We start from the raw sequence: 19,184 nt of genomic DNA, 5'->3' as shown, positions 1-19,184 counted from the left end.
AAGGCTCACAACCCTCTGAGAGAAAAAATTTTTCCTCATCTCTGTCCTAAATGGGTGACCCCTTATTTCCACCCCTAGCCCTAGATTGTCCCACAAGAGGAAGGAAAAGGGGAAGGATGTGAGGTATAGCAGCCATGGCAGATAGCTACTGTCCTGTCCTGGACAGAGACCTCAGGGTCTGTGGTTTTGGCAACGTGCCTATACCCAAGATCTGTTTTATCGATACTGCAATGGGCGGTGCTTACCTGGATTTTTATCTCTTGTTCCTTCTAAGCTTAAAATCACCCGCCCAGTGCTCCCTTCCACCGTTCTTAGCGAACTTCAGGCTCATCGCATTGTTACTGAATTTAAATATCGTCCTTCTCTAGGGGCAGAATTTTTAGCTCAGCGTGTGGGCCCGCGCCCGACCCGATCGGATGTAATATTTCAGTCAGTGGGCGCACTTCCGACTGTTGCCAAGAGTCCAATTAAGGTCATTAATTGTCTCCAATTTTTCGTGGACCGTCCCAAACCTTACAGACGGGTGAATCAGCCAGGCGGACTCTTCATTTATCATCCAACCTCATCCAAGGGAGCGATGAGGTTTCCGTCATTAAATGAGAGAAAAATAAAAATCTATGGAGAGTATTTTTATTGTGTATATGTTCAGGTGACCGATTGTGATGCTGGGACATTTTTCTTTCCTGATTTTAAAAACTTTATTTAATGCTTTTCAGGTCTTCAGCTCCCTGCCTTCAGGAAGTGTCCTGTTAGCGCCCTCCCGCCCACGCTGATGTCAGTGCCCGCCCTCTTCCCGCCCCAACCCAGCAGCACCGAGCTTCTCGGCGCGGGTTTCACACTGACTGGCCGTTAATTGGCCGGCCAGCGTGAAATCACGGTCAGGGGCCGATGGCACTCAGTGGTCCATTCCCCGGCCGATCCCAGCCCACCTAAAAATCCTGTCCTAGGAGTTGTGCATAACTTTAACTGGACTAGCCGGGGACAGTACACTCACCAACTGGACCAACAGGCGGTAGTGCACTCACCAATTGGACCAGCAGGAGGCAGTGAACTTTCCAACTGGACCAGCAGGAGGCAGTGCACTCACCAATTGGACCAGCAGGAGGCAGTGAACTCTCCAACTGGACCAGCAGGAGGCAGTGAACTCTCCAACTGGACCAGCAGGAGGCAGTGAACTCCCCAAATGGACCAGCAGGAGGCAGTGCACTCACCAATTGGACCAGCAGGAGGCAGTGAACTCTCCAACTGGACCAGCAGGAGGCAGTGAACTCTCCAACTGGACCAGCAGGAGGCAGTGAACTCCCCAAATGGACCAGCAGGAGGCAGTGCACTCACCAACTTGACCAGCAGGAGGCAGTGCACTCACCAACTTGACCAGCAGGAGGCAGTGAACTCACCAACTTGACCAGCAGGGGGTCAGCGTGGGCCCAGCTGATGTGGTAAGAACATTCCAGAATAGTGCAGCCAAAAATAAGGACCTATCACAGCTGAGGGCCTTGTATTCAGTAAGGGCAATGACAGATAATATTACATATTTAATGTTTTTTTTTAATACATAGCCCATCAAATCTGTGATGTCTTTGTAGTTTGCTCTCCTGTTTACTATTCACAAGGGCCAGAGGGTTTACAGTGATAAATAAAAGTGTTTTATAAAGATATTCCACTGCCATCACTAAACATTTGGTGCCAAAATTGCCGTGTCCTGCGGTAACGCCTGGGGTGACTCCTTTCCTTACAGATGAGCCACCAGCTAAACTAATGATGGAACAGGCTCAAGGGGCTGAATGGCCTCCACATTTTGCTGTGCAACTCCAAGTTTTCTGTTGTTCTGGCCGTAAGACCTCACACAGAAATGCCTGGTGCTTAACTTCCCGGTGCCTTAGACCTAACCCAGCAAAGCAGCCTTAACTACTGTATACAAACATACAAACTAGGAGCAGGAGTAGGTCATTCAGCTCCTCAAGCCTGCTCCAGCATTCAAGAAGATCACGACTGATCCAATTGTGGCCTCTACTTTCCTGCCTACCCCCTATACTGTTTGACTGCCTTGTCAATCAAGAATCTATCTATCCTCCTCCATTTCCGCCAACTCCAGCATGATGCCACTACCAAACACATCTTCCCTTCATACCCCCGGCGGCTTTCAGCAGGGATCGTTCCCTCCGGGACACCCTGGTCCACTCCTCTATCACCCCCTACACCTCAACCCCCTCCCACAGCACCTTCCCATGCAACCGCAGGAGGTGAAACACCTGCCCCTTTACTTCCCCTCTCCTCACCGTCCAAGGGCCCAAACACTCCTTTCAAGTGAAGCAGCATTTCACTTGCCCTTCCCTCAATTTAGACTACTGCATTCGCTGATCCCAATGTGGTCTCCTCTACATTGGAGAGACCAAACGCAGACTGGGTGACTGCTTTGCGGAACACCTTCGGTCTGTCTGCAAACATAACCCAGACCTCCCTGTCGCTTGCCATTTCAACACTCCACCCTGCTCTCGTGCCCACATGTCCGTCCTTGGCCTGCTGCAATGTTCCAGTGAAGCTCAACGTAAACTGGAGGAACAGCACCTCATCTTCCGACTAGGCACTTTACAGTCTTCCGGACTGAATATTGAGTTCAACAACTTCAGATCATGAACTCTCTCCTCCATCCCCACCCCCTTTCCGACCCCCCTTTTTTCCAATAATTTATAACTTTTTTACAAGTATATTTTTTTCTTTTCCCTCCTATTTTTAAATTTATTTCGATCTATTGTTTCATCTCCACCTTTTAGCCCATTTCGATCCCTTCCCCCACCTCACCCCCACTAGGGCCATCTGCCACTAGCTTGCTTCCCTTAATGTCCCCATTAGCACATCCTTTAGATAATATCACCACCGTCAACACCCCTTTGTCCTTTTGTCTATGACATCTTTGGCAGTCTCTTCTTGGCCTCCACCTCTCACTGGCCCCCTATCAAGCTCCTCCTGTCCCACCCCCTTCTACCAGCTTATATTTCATCTCATTTCTATATGTCTTAGTTCTGATGAAGGGTCATACGGTCTTAAAACGTCACCTGTATCCCTCTCCGCAGATGCTGTCGGACCTGCTGAGTTTTTCCAGGTATTTTTGTTTTTGTTCTAGATTTCCAGTATCCGCAGTATTTTGCTTTTATCTAAGAATCTATCTGACTCAGCGTTAAGAATATTCAATGACCCTGCCTCCACTGCTCTCTGGAGAAAAAAGAAATCTCCTCATCTCTGTCTTAAATAGAAGATCACTTGTTTATAAACTGTGCCCCCTAGTTCTAGTCTCTCCCACACGAGAAAATATCCTCTCAGCATCCACCCCTCAAGACCCCTCAATAGGATCACTTTTCATTCTTATATTTTCTCATCTATATTATGGGTTGTACAAGTATATTTTAACCCTTTGCTTGGAATAACCAGATCTTTCCCACTCCAGAGCAAGTTCAAGGTTTACAAAGGCGATGGAGGAGTCCATTCAGCCCACCAAGGCTGTTCGGATCTTTGAAAGACCTAATGGTCCTACCCCACCCTGCTCTTTCACCCCATAGTCCTGAAATACTTCTTCCCCTTTCAAGTATTTATCCAAATCCCTTTTGAAAGTTACTATTGAATCTGCTTCCATCGCCCTTTCAGGCAACGTGTTCTACGTCACAACAACCGACTGAGTAAAAATGGGTTTCATGTTAGGATATAAATGGCACCAAGACTCCTGACTCCTCTATCCAAACTATTGTGCTGAATAACAATGCCTCCACTGTGGACTCAGTCTCACTCAGCCCTTGCTTAGTTCTGTCGCGAACTGCCTGTTACTTCATCAAAAACTTATTTTCAATCGCCTGTTGAATTTGACTAACATCATGACCATTTAATGTTGAGAATAGAAACAATTCTGTGGGGGAGACAGTGATGTAACGGTAAAGCCACTGGACTTGTCTAATATTCAGGGTGGGGGAATGTGGGTTCAAACCTCATCAAGGCAGCTGGTGGAATTTAAATTTAATGAATGAATATGAAGTAGTCTCAGTAATGGTAACCATGTTTGTTGTAAAAACCCATCTGGTTCACTAATGTCCTTCAGGGAAGGAAATCTGCGGTCCTTACCTGGTCTGGCCTACATGTGACTCCAGACCCACAGCAATGTGGTTGACTCTTAACTGCCCCCTGAAATGACCTGAGCAAGCCCCTCAGTTCAAGGGCAATTAGGGATGGGCAACAAGTTCTGGGCTTGCCAAGCCGTGAAAAAGTAAAAAAAGGAATCATTTTGGATAATTTTGTTATCGCTAGCCCTTAAATCTTAAATCACAGAACAAAATCTTAAATCACAGTACAAAATCTTAAATCACAGTACAAAATCTTAAATCACATTACAAAATCTTAAATCACAGTACAAAATCTTAAATCACAGTACAAAATCTTAAATCACATTACAAAATCTTAAATCACAGTATAAAATCTTAAATCACAGTACAAAATCTTAAATCACAGTACAAAATCTTAAATCACAGTACAAAATCTTAAATCACAGTACAGGTACACTTCAAAATGCTAGAACACACAAGGAATGTCAAAGATCAACATTTCCTACACCTGGGACTGTACCCACAGGTCCCACTAGGAATTGTCAAAGGTCAAAACTTCTAAAATTCACCAGCCACCACAAAGTTACTCTTTTATGCCCTTCAGTATTCCCCTTATAATACAACTATCAGAATATAGTATATTGCTGCAATTTAACTCATGACTAATATTGCACTCCCACTGTAACTAATTATTTTTCATATAGTATCTTACCAGGTCTCAGTTTTCATTGAAAACGGAACTGAATTGTAGATGTGACCACAAAAACACTAATAAAATACTGAAATCTAATGTCATAAAGATAAATTTAATTTATGTGCCTTAAATTATTGGCCTTGATCATAGCTTATTCAGTTGTGCATTCTTTGACCTATCAGAATCTTTGAAGAAGTTTATCAGCTCTTTCAAGTTTTTTTATAGGAACAGGAGGAGGCCATTCAGCCCCTCAAATGTGCTGTGCTATTCAGTTGGATCATGGCTGATTTTCGTCTTAACTCCAGCTATCTTCCTTGGTTCCATAACCCTTAGTATTCTCACCTAACAAACATCTATCAATCTCACTGTTGAAAGCGGCATTTGACCACCCACTCTGTCCCAGCCTCAGCAGATTTTTAAGGGGGAGGGTTCCAGATTTCCATTACCCTATGTATGACGAGCTTCCTAGATTGTAAAGCCCTTAGAACAGAGCTTGTGGGTTGGATGTCTCTAGTATAGGGGGTGCAGTGAAACCCCAACAAGCATGAAGCATAGGAACATGGGAGCAGGAGTAGGCCATTCAGCCCATCGAGCCTGTTCCACCATTCAAACAGATCATGGCTGATCATCTACCTCAACACCAATTTTCCCACAATCCCAAATCCCTTGAAGTCATTATTATCCAGCAATCTATCGATCTCTGTCTTGGACATACTCAATGATTGAGCCTCTACAACCCTCTGGGTTAGAAAGTTCCAAATATTCACCACCCTCTGAATGAAGAAATTCCTCCCCATCTTAGTCTTAAGTGGCCTGCCCCTTATTCTGAGACTGTGTCCTCTGGTTCTAGACTCCCCAGCCAGGGGAAACATCCTATCTACATCTACCCTGTCACGCCCTGTAAGAACTTTGTAAGTTTCAATGAGATCAACTCTCATTCTTTGGAACTCTGGAGAATACAGGCCCAGTTTCTTCAATCTCTCCTCATAAGGCAATCCTGCCATCCCAGGGATTAGTCTGGTAAACCTTCGTTGTACTCTCTATATGGCAAGTTTATCCTTCCTTAGATAAGACCAAAGCTGTACACAATACTCTACATGCTGTCTCACCAAGGCTTTATACAATTGCAGCAAGACATCTTTACTCCTGCACTCAAATCCCTGTGCGATGAAGATCAACATACCATTTGTCTTCTTAATTGCTTGCTGCACCTGCCTGCTAGCTTTATAGGAACATAAATATCAGGGCCCATTGAGTTTGCCTCTACCCTCCTGGCATAGTCACATGATAAAGCGATAATGGAGTTATTGACGAATCCCAGTGATCAATCTCTACCAGTGAGCGTATAACAGACCCAGACATGAGGAGGAAAACCCCCAGTGATGGACAGATTTGAGAACCACTGGTTCAAAGTCACTTATTCCTCCTGAGTCTGCTCTGCTCAGCATGCACTATGTCTCAAATTACTTCCCAAAATGTTATTTTCGGAAAGAATTCCATCTAAACTGCTTTTGAATGAATCAATATTAATTGTTTTCATAGCGAGTCTGTTACATAGAGTGACCATTCACACTGAAATGTTTCTGCAGATTAGTTTAAAATGTAACCCCGCCTTTCCTTAAGTATAAAGATCTTGAGTTGTATGTGATCCACTGAACTTATCAGGATAGAGGCTTGTCATCACTTCCATTCAGAAGGCACCACCTGTTGTGCAGTCGTTATTATCATAGCCCCTGCTGTGTATCTAACTGCAGGGTTTTGATAAGCAGAGAGCCACAGGTGTTACGGTATTCAGCTACAGTGATGACATCTGGAGATATCACTGGGGCAAAGCTATTGAAGTGAGTTTACTCTGGCTGATTGTCCATGTGGAGCTATGCCCACCAACTGTATGCAAATGTTGTCTCAATGCCATGGACGAGCTACGGGAATTTCCAGTCAACCGGCACATCAGAGGGTATTGGCAAGATTAGGAGTTCAAGAGATGGGAACAAACCAGCTAATCTTAAACTAACATGTATTGTATGTGTATATGCTCCAAGGAAATTGTTTTGACACACTGTTGGTGTGTGGAGATAAGGAGGGGTTGCACTACACTCCGTGTGTGTGTGTTTGTGTGTGTGTGTGTGTCTCTCTGTGTGTGTGTGTGTGTGTGTGTGTGTGTGTGAGAGAGAGAGAGAGCGAGCGAGCTTCTGGCAGGGGGATTGAGGAATGGAAGGGTTATTACTAATGGCGGTGTTATTGTGTAGGTTATGGGACAGTAAATCAGCCAGCTGTCTGCACTTCATTGCACAATGATTTACAAACCTACATTTATGATCTATTGCAATACAGGGTAACCCATTCCTGTCCAGCACCAAGTCCCTGTGCCCCATCACCCCAGTTCAGAAATGCAGCAACCAATTGGTACACAGCAAGCTCTCACACAATGGGCAGAATTTTACAACAGCGGGATTTTACCCTCCCGCTGAAGCCATTGGGGTTTACAATGTCTCGCCGCATTTTATGGCCCCATCCCCACTGAAACGGGACTGTAAAATTCTGCCCAGTGTGATAATGACTAGATAATCTTTTTTAGTGATGTTGGTTGAGGGACAGGGCACTGGGAAAACCAGTCAGAAAAGTGAGATCCCATGAGATACAGGGGAAGGTGGTGAGTTGGATCCGAAATTGGTTCAGTGACTGGAAACAAAGGGTATTGGCTGATGGATGATTTTGCAAATGGAAAGTGGTTTCCAGTGGTGTTCCACAGGGCTCAGTGTTGGGGCCTTTGCTGTTTGTTGTATATTTTAATGATTTGGACTTAAATGTGGGAGGCATGATTGGGAAATTTGCAGGTGACACAAAAATTGGCCGTATAGTTGATGGTGAAGAGGATAGCTGTTGTCTCCAGAATGATATCAATGGTTTGGTTGAGTGGGTGGGAAAATGGCAAATGGGATTCAACCCAGAGAAGTGTGGGGTAATGTATTTGGGGAGGGCAAACAAAGCAAGGGAATAATCTATAAACGGGAGGATATTGAGAGGGGTTGAGGAAGTGAGAGACCTTGGAGTACATGTCCCCAGCTCTCTGAAAGTGGCAGGACAGGTGGTAAATAAAGCATATGGAAGGCTTTCCTTTATTGGACAAGGTATTGAATACAAAAGCAGGGATGTAGTGATGGAACTGTAAAAAACACTGGTTAGGGCGCAGCTGGAATTTTGTGTACAGTTCTGGTCACTACATTACATGATGGACATAATTACTCTGGAGAGAGTGCAGAGGAGATTTACAAGAATGTGGCCAGGGCTTGAAAATTGCAGCTAGGAGGAGAGATTGGATAGGCTGGGGTTGTTTTCCTTAGAACAGAGGAGGCTGAGGGGTGACCTTATTGAGGTGTACAAACTGTGAGGGGCCTAGATAGGATAGACAGGAAAGACCTGTTTCCCTTAGCTGAGGGGCCAATTACCAGGGGGCATAGATTTAAGGTGATTGGTAGAAGGATTAGAGGGGACATGAGGGAAAACCTTTTCACCCAGAGGGTGGTGGGTGTCTGGAATTCGCTGCCTAAGTTGGTGGCTGAGGCTGAAATGCTCAACTCATATAAAAGGTACCTGGATCTGCACCTGAAGCACTGGAACCTGCAAGGCTACAGACCAGATGCTGGAAAGTGGGATTAAAAATGAGCAGCTAGGTTTTTTTTTCTCTTTAATGGCCAGTGCAGACACGATGGGCTCTTTCTGCACCGTAACATTCTTATGGTTCTATGGTTCTAACTCCCCTGCTCTTTGAAATGGTTCTGTGGGATCTTTTATATCCACCTGAGAGGGCAGATGGTTTAACGTCTCATCTGAAAAACAGCAATGAGGTAAATGGCTAAGTTTGTTTTCGGTCTTGGTTGAACCAATTGGATGCTGTGATGGGACTGTAGGGCTTAATCCCTGTTAGATCTATTGGTCGGCCAATGGATCAGGGTCTCTTATTGGCTACAAAGACCACTCTCAGGACCCACCTGGTGTAGGACTCTTTTGGTGAGGTGAAGTTTGACTTCTTTGTCTCATTGGGTGTCAACTTTGTGAACACCAGCGTCAAGAACCTAGTCCTGTCATTCCACTTGACTTCCTCCAACTCAGAGGGAAAACATTAACCCTATTTCAGGAGGAGCATTGCCTTGATGCAAGTGAGAGATTTAAATATTGGGAAGTAGGAAACTCTCCAACTCTGATCAAAACCCCTTCTGAGGCAACCTATTCAAGAAAGATTGAACCGGCTGGGGCTCTTTTTTCTAGAAAAGAGAAGACTGAGGGGTGACCTGATCGTGGTCTTTAAGATTATGAAAGGGTTTTATAAGATAGATGTACAGAAAATATTTCTACTTGTAGGCGGGAGCAAAACTAGGGCATAAATGTAAGATAGGCACTAAAAAAATCTACAGGGCATTCAGGAGAAACCTGTTTACCCAGAGAGCAGTTAGAATGTCTAACTAACTCAAAGGAACCTGCGACCACTACCACCTAGAAGGACAAGGGCAGCAGATGCATGGAAACACCACTATCTGCTAGATCCTCCCCCCCCACCAAGTCACTCACCATCCTGACTTGGAAATATATCGCCGTCCCTTCACTGTTGCTGGGTCAAAATCCTGGAACTCCCTCCCTAACAGCACTGTGGGTGTACCTACACCACACAGACTGCAGCGGTTCAAGAAAGCAGCTCACCACCACCTTCTCAAGGGGCAGCTAGGGATGGGCAATAAATACTGGTCTAACCAGCGAAGCCCACATTCCAAGAACAAATTTTTAAAAAAGGAATACTTGAGGCAAATAGATTAGATGCATTTAAGGGGAAGGTAGATTTGCATATGAGAGACAAAGGGATATGCTGATGGGATTAGATGAAGAAAGTTTGGAGGAAGCTCACTGACATAGATCTGTTGGGACAAATGGCCTATTTTTGAGCTGTAAATACTTGTAAATATGTATTATAATATTGAATTATACTTTTCAGACTTGAAAGGATATGGTGGACAAATGGTTTAGCCATTCACCATCAGATCGGTTTGGACCACATAAAACACTATCAGGCCCTGCTGTTGTCTGCTAAAACTGCTCATTATTCCAGGATCATCCTGAAATGTAAAGGTTAGCACCAGCAAGTCTCAATGGGCTGAATGGTCTTCTTCTTGGTTATACCACATTATATCATAGTCCTGCTCTCCGTATCATAAAGATATAGAAGCACTAGAGAAAAGTGTGTATTGACATTGATGATAAGTAGAACTGGGAGGTTATAGCTATCAGGAAAGACTGACAGATTGGGACTTTTTACTCTGTGAATAAGGAGACTGAGGGATGACCTGATAGAGGTCTTTAAAATTATGAAAGAGTTTGACAGGGTAGGCATAAAGAAAGTGTTTCCACTTGTGGCAGAGACCCAAAGCTAGAAGTCACCAATAGAAATAATCACCAATAAATTCAATAGGGAATTCAGGGAGAAACTTCTTTCCCGAGAGAGTGGAACTCACTGCCACAGGGATTGCTTATGTAGTGGAGGTGTATATAAGGGAAAACCAGAAAGTTGTTTGTTTCATATCTTTTCACACTTTTTATCCCTTTGGGGAAGAGTAGGGAATTGTTGGAAGGATTAGCAGGCTGATTAGCAACCTGTTGAACCACATCATGAGCACTCCTTCTGTGGCCAACAAGCCCTAGAGTGGGGCTTGAACCCAGAGCTTCTGGCTCTGAAACAGGAACATGATCTATGGAACTGCAAAACTCCCTGCTAGATAAGTACACAAGAGAGAAAGGAGTAGAAAGATACAACGCTAGGGTGAGATTAAGTAAGGTGGGAGAAGACTCATGTGGAGCATATACGACGGTATAATTCAGTCGGGCTGAATGGCCTGTTTCTGTGCTACATATTCCATGATTCACTGACACTATCTGGCAGAGACCACTACTGGCACAAGCTGTAACTGAACCAACTCATTGCACTTGGTGGGTGTAAAAGAGTGGGAGTCCTGATTATTGATGTCCTGAAGCCTAGCCACCAGGAGGTAGAAGTTCTAAGGTATGGTGACGCCCAGTTCCTCCCAGCATCCACCGCCAATCAGGAGGCTAGAAAATCTATGGAACAAAACCAAGGAGATTACGAAGTGCTTTCAGTTTACTGAAGCCCCTCCATGGTGTAAGGGACTTGTTGGGGTTCTCAGAGATGAAGAGTATTGCGGGGGTAAGGATGACTTGTAATTGTCCTAAAGAGAAAGAAATCGGAAGGACAGGAATTCCATTTCCTCTGCCTGGCAAGGAGAGGCAGCCAGCAAGATGAACTGGCAGGTCTGCGATACTCAGTGCCGCCTCTTCGTTGAGAGCTGTTATTTTGACAGAATGCTCCAGAACAATGAAAATATTTTTTTTTTTTGAGAAAAACTTAATAAAGGGTTGTGTAGGTTGCAGCGAGCAATCAAACATGTAGAAAAACAGCCCAACCTCCTGCCAACACAAATAGACCCCACACAATAACATTTGGTGGACTGGGAGCCTGAAGGCCCTTATCAGCCAGTCCCATGAGCTATAGCAGACTCTAGTTTATTCTATGTGTCTGTTCACTGTGCACCAAAGTGTGCATGATTCTTCCTGTTATTGAATTCCAGTACGCTCTTGGAGCCGTGCACTCAGTAGGTAGCTTTCTCTCTCTCACCTCTGAGATGGAAGGTTGTGGGTTTGAGCCTTATTCCTGAGACTGAATTGAATCATCCAGTGCCGGTACTGAGGGAATGTTGAACTGTCAGAGGTTCTGTCTTCCAAGTGTAATACTAAACTGAGGCATCTTGGAGAAGTTAGAACTCTTTTCCTTAGAGAAAAGAAGGTTGAGAAGAGATTTGGTAGAGGTATTCAAAATCAGGAGGGGTCTGGACAGAGTAGATAGAGAGAAACTGTTCTCACTTGTACAAGGATTGTGAACTAGAGGATTTAAAATTATTGGCAAAAGAAACAAAATTGATATGTGAAAAAACTTTTTCACGCAGAAAGTGGTTAAGGTCTGGAATACACTGCCTGAGAGTGTGGTGGACACAGGATCAATCGAATCACTCAAAAGGGAATTAAACTGTTATCTGAAAAGGAAGAATGTGCAGGGTTACGGGGAGAAGGTCGGGGAGTGGCAGGAGGTGAGTTGCTCATTCGGAGAGCAGGTGCAGACATGATGGGCCAAATGGCCTCCTTCTGCACTGAAACAGCTCTGTGATAATGATTCTGTGGAGTCCTAGTCAATATTTATCCCTCAGTCAACATCACAAAGGAACAGATTATCTGGTCATTATCACATTGCTGTTTGTGGGAGCTTGCTGTGTGCAAGTTGGCTGCCACGGTCCCTACATTACAAATGACTACACTTCAAAAGAACTTCATTGGCTGTGTTTGTGATCTTTGAGTTGCGAAAGGTGCAATATAAATGCAAGTTCTTCCTTTGCACTAATACCGTCCAAACAACCTCCGCACCCGAATGGTTTGTGTTTCCTGTGAGCAATCAGTCAGTGAGGGGCCTCTAGCATGGTGTTCTGTGTACAAGGAGATCACAGGTTCACAACCTGGCCCCGTCTGGTCCATTCCAGCCCTTTCTGTCCCTGTCCGGCTTTTAATCCCATGCCAGGATTCTCCCAAATCTTTCCTCAGCATTTCTCTGCCCGGATGGTTATGGGGTTGGAGAGGTTACAGAGATGGGGTCGGCAGAGGCCATTAGTGGGATTTGAAAACAAGGATGAGAATTTTAAAATCAAGACTTTACTGGAATGAGAGTCAATGTAGGTTAGCGAGCACAGCTGACTGGGACTTGGTACAAGTTAGGGTACAGGCAGCAGAACTTGGTGTCTGTGTTAGCTCTTTAGTACAGCTTTCCAATTTGTTCTACTCGCCCTGATCTAACCCCATAGCTCTAACCCTAACCCTAACCCTAACCCGAACCCAATTTGTTCTACTCGCCCTGATCTAACCCCATAGCTCTAACCCTAACCCTAACCCTAACCCGAACCCTAATCCTAACCCCAACGCTAATCCTAACCCTAATGGCCCTAACCCTAACCCTAACCCTAACCCTAACCCGAACCCTAATCCTAACCCTAACCCTAACCCTAACCCTAACCCTAACCCTAACCCGAACCCTAATCCTAACCCTAACGCTAATCCTAACCCTAATGGCCCTAACCCTAACCCTAATGGCCTAACCCTAAAGCCCCTAACCCTAATGGCCTAACCCTAAAGGCCCTGACCCTAACCCTAACCTGAATGGCCTAACCCTAAAGGCCCTAACACTAACCCTAACCCTATTGGCCCTAACCCTAATCCCCCTAACCCTACATCTAATGGCCCTAACCCTAACCCTAATGGCCCTAACCCTAATCCTAATGGCCTAACCCTAATGGCTCTAACCCTAACCCTAGCCCTAACCATAAAGGCCCTAAACCTAACCCTAATGGCCCTAACCCTAACCCTAACCCTAGTGGCCCCAACCCAAACCCTAACCCCAATGGCCCTAACCCTAAACCTAATGGCCCTAACCCTAACCCTAATGGACCTAATGCTAACCCTAATGACCTTAACCCTAACCCTGACCCTAATGGCCCTAACCCTAACCCTAATGGCCCTAACCCTAACCCTAACACTAATCCTAACCGTAATGGCCATAACCCTAACCCTAACCCTAATGGACCTAATCCTAATGGCCCTAACCCTAATGGCCCTAACCCTAACCCTAACCCTAATGGCCCTAACCCTAACCCTAATGGATCTAACCCTAATGGCCCTAACCCTAACCCTAACCCTAATGGCCCTAACCCTAACCCTAACACTAATCCTAACCGTAATGGCCCTAACCCTAACCCTAACCCTAATGGACCTAACCCTAATGGCCCTAACCCTAATGGCCCTAACCCTAACCCTAATGGATCTAACCCTAATGGCCCTAACCCTAACCCTAACCCTAATGGCCCTAACCCTAACCCTAACCCTAATGGCCCTAGCCCTAACCCTAACCCTAACCCTTATCCTAACCATAGCAAAATTTCTCCCTTTTCAATATTTTTCTGATCTCCTTTTGAAAGTTATTGTTGAATCTGTTTTCACAGCCCTTTCAGGCAGAGCATTCCAAATCACAGCACCTCATTATGTATAAAATATTTCTCCTTATCTCCCTTCAGGCTCCTTTACTAGTTACCTTAAATCGATGTGTTAGAATATTCAAGTCTAGAGGTAAAAAAGGCATAGCTGAGGATTTCAGGAGGAAGACACAGTCAAGCAGACATACACAATTACATAGATCCCGATAGACACACTCATAAAACACAGACTTATAACCCGCACAGACACACACAAACAAACAATTAGGCAAAGACATACACATGTCCGTACACACAAATACAGACATAAGCAATGTGCACACACACAAAACAAACGCAAAAACAGACATATGTTAACGTTAAGCTAATGATTCGGTGGGCAGCCTGGGTGTGTGTGATTTGCAAACTGTGAGAAAATATTTCAAGCTGACATCTCCCAGAGAGAGGTCACCACATCGATAAGGCTCAAGGAAGCCATTTGGCCCATCCAGCCAGTGAACCCCTACAGTCCCATCCGATTGGTTCTTAAAATGAATCCAGCTTTGGTTTACCTGGCAGTCAATTCAACATCTTAACTCTTTCTATGTGAGCAACATCCTGTTATCAGGCCTGATATTGGGTGGAATTCCCCCTGCCCGCTGGTGCCGGGTGTGAGTGGACAATATGGCTCAATCGGTTTTACGACGGTGGGAAACCAGTTTGCAATGGTCCTCTCAGCCAGCTGTTGGAGGGGCCGCGTTTCCCGGCATCAGACGTCAGGAGCCTCATTGTAATACATCAGCATATCATTATCAGGCCAGCCCGCCAGAATCGTCCCCCCTCCCTCCCGCCGGAATCGTCCCCCCTCCCTCCCGCCCGCCGGAATCGTCCCCCCTCCCTCCCGCCCGCCGGAATCGTCCCCCCTCCCTCCCGCCGGAATCGTCCCCCCTCCCTCCCGCCGGAATCGTCCCCCCTCCCTCCCGCCGGAATCGTCCCCCCTCCCTCCCGCCGGAATCGTCCCCCCTCCCTCCCTCCCTCCCGCCGGAATCGTCCCCCCTCCCTCCCTCCCGCCGGAATCGTCCCCCCTCCCTCCCGCCGGAATCGTCCCCCCTCCCTCCCGCCGGAATCGTCCCCCCTCCCTCCCTCCCTCCCTCCCTCCTGCTGGAATCGTCCCCCCTCCCTCCCGCTGGGTCGTCTGTCCACGTCGGCATGTGTTTCCCGCCCACGTGTTTCACAACAGCAGGTAAGCGATGTGCGACCTGCACTTTGAGGGGAACTCGGAGGTGAGTACACGGTAACGTTGTGCAGCGCTTACCAGGGTCGCCTGTTGGACTTCAAGCTTGAGGGGCCTCGGGAGGTCAGGGTTAAGGGCAGCCCTGACATTGAGGTGACTGGTGGGGGTGCGGGGGCTGCCGTTGAATATAGTGCACAAGCATTCAGGGTGGGGGGTGGGGGGGTAGGGTGGGTGAGGGAAGTGGCCACACATTCGGGAAACCTGTAGAACGTGACCATTCCTCTGCAATTGAGACAGTTCCGGTGCAGCCACATTGATATGATTGGGGTCAGGCTCCTAGCTTATCTGCCCATTCAAGCAACGCAGAGGCATCAAAGTGCAACCACATTCTCCAAAGCTCCCTTACCACCCCACCACACACACGGCACAGACTGCAAATTCATGAGCACTTTAGTGGACTGCAGAGCAGTTGGACTGCACACGTTGTACAATCTCCTCGCTAAAGCTGGCCATGCAGCAGTCACTGCTGGAGGTGCCCACAGCCCCTTACAATGTCAGAATCCCAGGTGTGCGATCACCAGAAACACATCCTGCAGGGTATGCGCACGGTTTCCAGGGAGTGTGCACGACGCCTACATCCTGAGTCGCTCACAGATCCCTGGAGTCTTCCAGGGTCCAAAGAAACGGCAGGGATGGCTCCTGGGACAAGAGCTACCCACAGAGGCCGTGGCTGATGACACCCGTGCAGCAGCCTCAGACCGCAGCAGAGCGACGCTATAATGAAGATCATGCAGTAGCTCACAACTTGGTGGAGCAGACCATTGGGATGCTGAAGATGAGGTTCCGGTGCCTGGACCGGTCTGGTGGAGCCCTGCAATACAGCCCACAGAGGGGGTCACACATCATAGTCGTCTGCTGTGCCCTTTACAACCTGGCGCTGCGGCGGGGAGAGGAGCTGGCTGCGGAGGAGATGGAGGAGCTGCACCTCCTGTGTTGAGGAGGACGCTGATGGGGATGAGGGTGAGGAGGCCCTCGGAGGCGATGATGACGGGGATGAGGCCATCACACTGGCTAGACAAGGCAGGCTTGCTCGGGGGCCCTCATAGCTGCTAGATTTGTGGAGGGTGATGATGACATGCAGTGAGGTGACCCCATAAATCCTCACATTGCATCTGTGAACATTTGACTCCAGTCTGGCTTATGGCAGCGCGAATACTCTCTGTGAGAATGCTTCTGTCATGGAGATACAGTAGAGGCCCTGATAGTCGCTCGATTGCAGGAGGAAGATGATGACATGCAGTGAGGACACTCCATAGATCTTCACATAGACTCTGAGAATGTCTGACCCCTGTCTGGCCGAGGGCAGCTCGCTTGTGCTCTGTGATCAGGGTCATATCATAGAGACGCAGCCATGAAACTTTAGAAACATCTGATCCTTTGTCTGCCTTCAGCACCTGAGCCTTTCAGGAGCACAGCATCAGTGGTCACAGATGCTGAAGAGATGAGGGCCAGCTCCACCTTAAAGGTGCTGAGAGCACACTGAGAATGAGAGAACTCTGTGACACCTGCCCACTACATTCTGGCAGCAATGACCGGTACCATCGAGGTGCAGGCATCAGTAATGTGTCCAGTGAGTGTGAGGCCGGACCATCACTGTGGCCTGAAGGTTACACAGAGCACAGGGAAGAGGCCCTGGACTGAGACACCTGCCTTTATCTTGTACAGAAAAGTTTCACATCTGAGTGACAAGAACACTGTTCATCAGAACAAGGAGCCATAGGCAGGGAGACATTCTTAGGAGTTTATTGAAAATAGTGAACAGTGGGTACAATAGATTAACACCCCTGCCCAGGCTGTGCAACTAATTCTCCTTAACTTTCCTAACCCTGCCGCTATGTCTTGGTGCTCCCCGGGCATCCACAACAGAGGTGGGGGCAGCCTGCTGACTGCGACGCCCTGTCTGTGATGACCTTGGCGGGCATCCTCAGGAGGGCTGAGACTTGGAGGGTCTCGGCCGGCTTTCAGGGTCCTGCTGTGTGGCAGTGACACCCTCCTCAGCCTGTGGAGCTGGAGCTGCTGAGGTCACAGGAAGAGAGGATTCGGATAGGCCGGACACTCCCGGAGTCACCTGGATGGATGGGCCTGGAATGTGTACCTGCTGATCCTCCTCACTATGGGTGCCTGAGGGCTCCTGGCTGACTCTGTGAGCGGAAGGGGTAGCTGGAGTGAGATTGAGCTGCCCTGCACCCCTCTCGTGTACACACTGCTGGAGGTCAACGATGGCATCAGCAATGGAGTTGACCCCGTGCAGCAGGGCAGGAGCGACATCCTGGACCAGGGTCTCCATGGCGGCCGCCATCCTACCAGTGTTGACCTCGGTGCATTGGCAATGCCGGCACTATCAGCTCAGACTGAAGGCGGACAGACTCCTCCAGCGTGCCTTACAATCTGAAGAATGCAGCGGAGATTCCCTGATGTTCCCGAGCTTGTCTTTGCAGCTCCAGCAACTGTGACATGACCAAGTGCAGAGGCTCCTCATCTGACTCATTCTTAGCAACATTCTGGCCTCCAGCAATCCTCTGAGTGCCAGAAACCTGGGAAGTCCCTGCCGCTGCCTGTTGTGGATCAGACAGTGCAATGTGCTCACCAGAGTGGTGAGATTTGTGATCCCGAGGCTACTCTAAAACTAGGTCCTACCGAGGTGTGCGTCTCTGTGCTGGTGGAGGGTGTGAGTGAGCGCTGTGATGGGGCTTTATTGGAGGCCCTGTTTAATGGACTCCCTGGGCTGTTTCCCAGATGTGCCTGTGAAAGCAAGGGGAGATAATTAGTGCATGGCAGTGGCCTGTGAAACAGGACACATCACTCACAGTATGGTTGTCTGATGGATGTTGCACTGCTGGATCCTCACTTGGTAGAGCAGCTCCGACCTCACCTTCAGCACAGGACCAGTCCAGATCCTCGCCGGCCAGCTGGATGGCTCTGTTTGCAAAGTCCGTGAGGACCTTAATTTTGGGCATTCTGCCACTGGTCTGTGACCTCTCCCTGTTGTTGTGTGCCAGCTTGTCCTACAATAATAGAGATGGAGAGAGTGTAAGCAGGATGCCTGTCGGGCCAGATGATAAGCATACCTGGCCTGTGTGGGTGGTGAGTAGTCCCACGGATGGGATGAGGACAATGACAGTGTGTGTGAGAGAGTGAATGGTGATGTCCCTCACACCGGCAGTGAGTGAGGGCCCTGTGGATGTGTGATGGGTTTGTGAGTGTGTGAGTTGAGAGTGATGAGAAGAGTGACTTACCCTGGCAGAACGAAGGAGATCATTCATCATCTGGCAGCACTGGGTGGCTGTCCTCTTCTGAAGGGCGTTGGTGCTGACCACCACTGCCACCGCCTCCCAAGCCTGGTTGGTGGTGTTGCTGCCCATCCTGTGGCCAGAGCTGGAGTAGAGGACATCCCAGCAGGCGTCCATGTCGCTGAACCTGGGGGCTGATGTCTTCTTCAGTTTCAGGGCCATGTCCTCCATGCAGCAGTGGTGGTCTGGAAGCAATGGGGTGTGATGCAGCAGCCGGGTGACGGAGGGTGAATTACAGCCTGTCTGCCATGGGAGCGATGTGTTCCCTGGGAGAGAATAAATAATGTGGGGAGTTTGGGAAGATATGGCATGAAAACCCAACATTGCGGCCAAGCCTGAGAGAGCATCCAGTGCCTCAGGTTAACACCTCTGACAGTGTAACACTCCCTCAGTACCACACTGGGAGTGTCAGCCTAGATCCTGGTGCTTAAGTCTCTGGAGTGAGACTTGAACCCACAACCTCCTCACTCGGAGGTGAGAGCACTGTTCAATGAGCCACAGATGAGATATAGTTGACTTTTAACTTGACTTTTAATTTTGACTTTTAACTATTTACTGTTTAATATCCTACCCAGTATAATCTCACGCTCCTGCTCACTCCCCACACCCTTTAATATCCCACCCAGTCTAATCCCACTCTCCTCACTCCCCATTGCCTTTAATATTCCTACAACGACCTAACTCCCTTTTGTAAGAATAAATAGGCTTCTGTGGAAGTAACTTTTCCTGCGCAGCAGCTGCCTGGGG

The sequence above is a fragment of the Cetorhinus maximus genome, unplaced genomic scaffold, assembly GCF_964194155.1.
Source record: "Cetorhinus maximus unplaced genomic scaffold, sCetMax3.hap1.1 HAP1_SCAFFOLD_1212, whole genome shotgun sequence".
In the NCBI taxonomy this organism is placed as follows: Eukaryota; Metazoa; Chordata; class Chondrichthyes; order Lamniformes; family Cetorhinidae; genus Cetorhinus; species Cetorhinus maximus.
This window is presented reverse-complemented; position numbering follows the sequence as displayed.